This window comes from Apteryx mantelli, unplaced genomic scaffold (genome assembly GCF_036417845.1).
Source record: "Apteryx mantelli isolate bAptMan1 unplaced genomic scaffold, bAptMan1.hap1 HAP1_SCAFFOLD_105, whole genome shotgun sequence".
Classification (NCBI taxonomy): domain Eukaryota; kingdom Metazoa; phylum Chordata; class Aves; order Apterygiformes; family Apterygidae; genus Apteryx; species Apteryx mantelli.
The window spans coordinates 132,040-137,576 of NW_027118463.1; positions in this window are offsets into that span (position 1 = coordinate 132,040).

The window sequence follows — 5,537 nt, forward strand, 5'->3', positions numbered from 1 at the left end:
ATGACAACTGTAGGAGGTTCCCAGTGACTTGAAAAGGGAAAACATCACATCCATTTTCAAGAAAGAGAACCCTGGTAACTATATGCTAGTCAGGATAACTTCAGTCCCTGGGAAGGTTACAGAGCATATTCTTCTGGAAGGCATGTCTAGGACAGAAGGCATGGGAAGGACAGAAAATGACTGGAGACAGCCAGCATGGATTTGACAAAGGCAAATTGTGCTTGACAGACTTGATTGCCATGTATGATGAGACCACCATTTCTGTGGACAAGGGAACCTTGATTATCCAAACTTTAGCAATGTCTTTGCCTTGTCTCTGATGGCATCCCTATAGCCAAATTGGTGAGATATGGAATGGATAATTGGATGATAAACTGAGTGAAATTGTTTGGATCTGTAGTGAGAACACCTGCAGAAGATCTGGTGAGGAGTCAGGGGACTGGCAGAGTATGCGACAGCAGCCTCAGAGTGTGCTCTCTACATGCTGACCGAAACTCAACAAGGCCAGACATGCATATTCTGTTTTGTCAACAATGTCTAGCTGCTTTGCATCCAGTAGCTACCCAATGTTAGCACAGCCGGGACAAGGAAATAGTTCTAGTAGATAGAAGAAGCCCTTAGGATACGACAGAGTGAGCCCTATCTGAGCACCTGACCCATGCGTCTAGCAGCCTCCCATCAGCGATTCCTCCGCACGGTTCCCAGAGCTCCCTGTGCAGCTTGAAGCATAAGTCCTTTATTAAATCTATCCTGTTTAACCGCTCATGAACCTTGAGTGTCTCTCTATGCTGGCATCCTACCCTCCCCTTCCCACCTTGCGGTCATTGGGCTCAAAGAGTGGTGATTTGTGGTACAAAGTCTAACTAGTGTTAGAAAGGGTCCTGTGTGTCTTGGTAGACAACAGGCTGTCACTTGTGAGACCACATCTGGAGTACTGTGCCCAATTTTGGGCTGCCCAGTACAAGTAAGACTTTGATATATGGGAGCAAGTCCAGCAGAAGCCTCCCAGTCTGACACACATGCTATAGGAGGAGAGGCTGAGAAAGCTTTGTTTCTTCAGCCTGGAGAGGTGATGGCAAAAGATCTAGTTGCTGTCTTCATCTATCTAATAGGAGGGGGTATAGAGAAGATGAAGCCAGACTTTTTTGAAATTGTACAGTGAAAGAACAAGAGGCAAAAAGTTGGAACATGGGAAATTCTTGCAAGAGCCCTGAGAGCATGCTCTCCCCGCCCCAGCCTTCTCCTCCACCAGACGTTTGGCTGCCTGGGCCCAGGGGAAACTTAGCAAAAGTACAGCTGAGGTCTGCCCACTTCTATCTGGTGACCTTAGAGCGCTACCAGACACCTCTGCAGGGAGACCTCAGCAAGAGCTGACCACCCTCTGCATGGGAGCCACTTAAGGTGAGGCTCTAGTGCTTGGCCTCCACCTCAGCTACAGCACACACTGCATGGCAGTCATGCCTGCACCAGGCCATGGGCCCCACTGACCCAGCCCTGGACCCTGATCTACAGACTGACTTCCTGACCTGATCTTAGACTTGTCTCATCACCATGGACTTGTCTGGTGATCTGACCTCTCAGCTGAACCTAGCTGCCCTCCCCAGGCCTGCACTGCTCACTCCCTCAGGTACAGTGGGCCATGGCCTGGCTGGCTAGTCCCCTGCCCTGCCAGCTGTGTTATTGAACTCAGTTCCTGGCTCCCCATCCGTTATGGAGCACCTGGCCCTCACTGCTCCTTGACAGTTCCAATATAAAGTGTGGTTTTGGGGTTTTCTTTGCACCCTGAGGGTGGTCAAATGTGGAACTAAGAGTCAGGAGAGATTGTGGGATATCTGACTACACATACAAGGCTGAGCAGAGGCTTCTGTGGAAGCTCCCACTGCTGCTGTCAGTGCAGGCCCCTCTGTAGCACTGGCATTGTTAAAAAGCATGTGTGTGGTATTTTCCCAGCTGCTTAACTCCATGTACAAATGAAAAAGAAAGATGGTTTGGTGCCTTGTCCCAGCTGGAGTAACCAGCCTGTGCCTTGAAATGGATTTCCCTGCAGGAAAGGGGAAGAGCTGCTCAAGCCCATGAGCTATTCCACAGGCATTTGTATGGCCACTGTGGCAAACATAGCTCTGTCTGGATCACCTCTCCTTTCAGCTAAGAAGCTCAGGAGCAAGAAGTGCAAGCCAGGCCCTGGACAGGGGAACTGGGATCTCTGGGTACTGTAGGGGCCCTCCCTCAGGGACCCCCCAGTAAGGTAAGTGCTGCCCCAGGGCCAACACTGAACAGCCCAGGGACTGACTGAGACCCAGAGGGGAGAAATGACATTCCCCAGACATGGCTGCCAGCAGCATGCTGGATCTGGGAGACTACCCAGGTGTCCGGGCTCCCAATCAGCTCCTCCCGCACTCTATCCCATAGACTCCTGCCCTTCCCTTTCCCACTCAAACCTGAGAGGAAGGAGGGAGTTTTTGTGCACCAGCCCCTACACTACCCCGCTGCTCAGCCCTGCTGCCCCAGGGCTGTGGGCACGGCAGGCACAGGTGTGGGCTGGGCACTGTGCTTTGTAGGGAATGAGGGAGTGCATGCTGTGCTGTATTTGGGCACATGTGTGGAGCAGGGTGTGTGCAGTGTCAATGGTGTGGACAGGTCTCTTATCCCCATTCGTAGTCACAGTTATTAAAGGGATCTTTGGCCACACCATCCTGCATATTTCTGCAATATGCACATTTAACGGTAAGTTCTCTTGTTTCAGACCAACTGCAGGAGGTTTCTTGCAGACTAAGCCACTTGCATCAGCTCTGTGAGTTCTGAGTTGATTGAACCACATCCACGTGTCTAAAGATGAGCACTCAGAAAGTGTGAAATAAGAGAAGGGAAGAGAAGAGGAAAGAAGAATCAGAGCTTGTAAATGCAGCAACTTATGAAATTACTGTCAGTCTGTCTCATTTACTGACATAAATAAGTGCAATGTCAAATGAACATTAGCAGCATTATTGTGTTCAGGGTAGTCCAGGTAAACTGGGGCTACTGGCTAGATATACTGCAGAGGAAAATGTAACTTATCCTTTTACCCACCCTGAGATCTGCCTTGTGGTAAGTGTGTATCACTTCTGCAGCACCTTTGTTAAGGCAGGCTGAAAGAATACAAAAAGACAGAGTGCCCATACCCTCTATTAGAACGAATTTGGCTTTCAGGAACAAGGTGCTCTGAAAGACAGGAAATAAACTCTGCTGCTTTGTATGGCTTTTCACAGCCAATGGACAAGCTGCATCAATCTCCTAGCAAACATCAGCAAGTTGTACAGTCTGTTACAGCAAGTGTTTCCCGTAAATGCCTGGCCTGTTGCTTACTTGGGCTCTACTGACAGCAGATCTGCCCTTCTCAAGCAACTCTGTCCACAGCACAAGAAAGACAGGAACACAGCTCCCCTCACTTTGCTCAGTGTGCTTTCAATAGGACCAGCAAGAGAAGGACCAGAGTAACATTTTGCCTCTGGTCTCCTGTGGGATCTTGCAATGAAGTGCCAAATCCTTTCTTTCCTTCCACAAGGGGCATTAAACTCACCCACAGACAGCCTTGCTCAACAGGCCTCTTTCAAGGGACACTGAAACCCTGCAGGGCAGCTGCCAACAGAAAGCATCCACCATAACCCAATCGCCATAAAAGCTCCATTTCATTTACTAAGGGAAGGAGTTAATCACCACAACTTTCACACAGCATCTGCTCTAAAACTGACTGCTGACACTCTAATTTCTGAGGTCTGACAAGGCTTCCTCACCATAACTTGAGGACAATTCCCCTCAAAAGGCAATACAGTACCTGCTGACATTCTTCCCACCAAGATCAGACTCTTGCTGAGAAGCACATCCATCCTTCAGAGATGCCAACATGCAGTGCTCCCAGACAGCCACATGTGACTCTGCAGTGACTGACCAAACACATCGCAGGTTGCCTACACAGGGCAGAGAGAGCACAGGTGGCAAAATATAAGCAATTAAACCTTGTGTTTAGTAACTGCAGAGGATCAACTTCAGCTGCAGGAATCTGGTGCCACTAACAGACTAAAAAACACCATAAGCACAGGATGCTGCAAGAAGAGCCTCTTGAAAGGGATCTTAAACTCATGGCTATAACTTCTCTACCACTTTCTCTGAAGCTGTATGTTTGATATTTGTTGTCATGGTCTAAAATAAGTTTCTCTTAGAAAAGCCCTATCTGTTCTGGTTGAAAGTGGTCCAGAAAAGGTCAAATCTCCTTTTTCTTTTACTGAAAGAGCATAAGCTTGAAGAAATTTTTATGCTAATGTCATCTAGTATCAGCTGCCTTCTTATGCTAAGTACCTGCCTTCTTATGTGAGCTGTCCCCAGCGTTTTGGGGGTTTCCTCTGTGGGCTGCTGGCAGTGAGACATAACACTGCAATGCCCAGCAGATGCCACATTGATTTAGAAAATTTACTTTATCTATTTACTGCATGCCGTTGCCAATTATTCTGTGCCCACAACCTCCACACACGTGTTATCACAGAGGATCTATCCAGCCCATTCCCTATGCCCCCCCACCATTGGGGGCAAGGGGCAGCGGTGCTGGCAGCAAGGCTGATTTCCTTCAAAGAGCTCCAGAGGGTTATAGTAGGGCTGTGACCATGGGACAAAGTGATTTGTAAAAGAGGGGGAAACTGAACTGCAAGCTAGACTTCCCAGACTGCATCAGACTAGCTCAGTCTGGGTGGCTTGGTGGGTTTTTTTTGGATGCAGGAAACTGCCCAAGCAGTGGGTCTGAGAGCCGTTTTAATGTGTTTCTCTGAACTGCTGCTCCCACTGCAGCCCCCCAGGTGCTGCTCAGAGCTGCATTTTAGAGCTCCTAGGAAAAGTTTGGCCAGGTTGCTTGTGTCCTCACAAGGCGTCCTTCCCAATGTTCTCTTCAGTTCTGAAAACTGTATTTAAAAGTGTCTTTGAGAGAAACTGTCACCATGTATCACACAGTGCCCCTTTTTTTTTGCTCCATGACACTTGCTTTTGCCTGAGACTTGTGACCCTGTAAGCAGCCTGAAGGTTGTTTCCAAAACAACTCTGTAAGTTTGAGCTATTTAGCTTTTCAAGTGTCTTGAAAGCTGATCACTTGCCGTTATTATTTTCATACTCATAGATCAGGATGAAGAGTTGCTAAATTCCAGCTCTGCTGGTTTCACCAACTGAGATGCCCTTGCCTGAGTCCTTCCACGTGTCTAAAATTGTCAATCCATAAAATAAAGGAATTTTTATTCTTCTTGCTGGTTAGAGGATTAGCTAGATTGTTCTGCATTTGGGAAGGAAGTAGAATTCTAAGTCGAGGGAACACTTCTCACTCCAATTCAGACATAAGGCCCTGCTGTCTTCAGTTACATAATCTCTCCTCCCATGCAATCCTCCCCTTAGAAACTGTTGCCAATAATTACTTGCAGGCCTTTCTCCAGTTCCTAAGTTTCATAGGCTGGGTGCAAGTAATGCCTAGGCAGAAGTTAATCTTCTTTTGGGGTAGTAAAAAGTACCTATTGGTACTTAGCTGT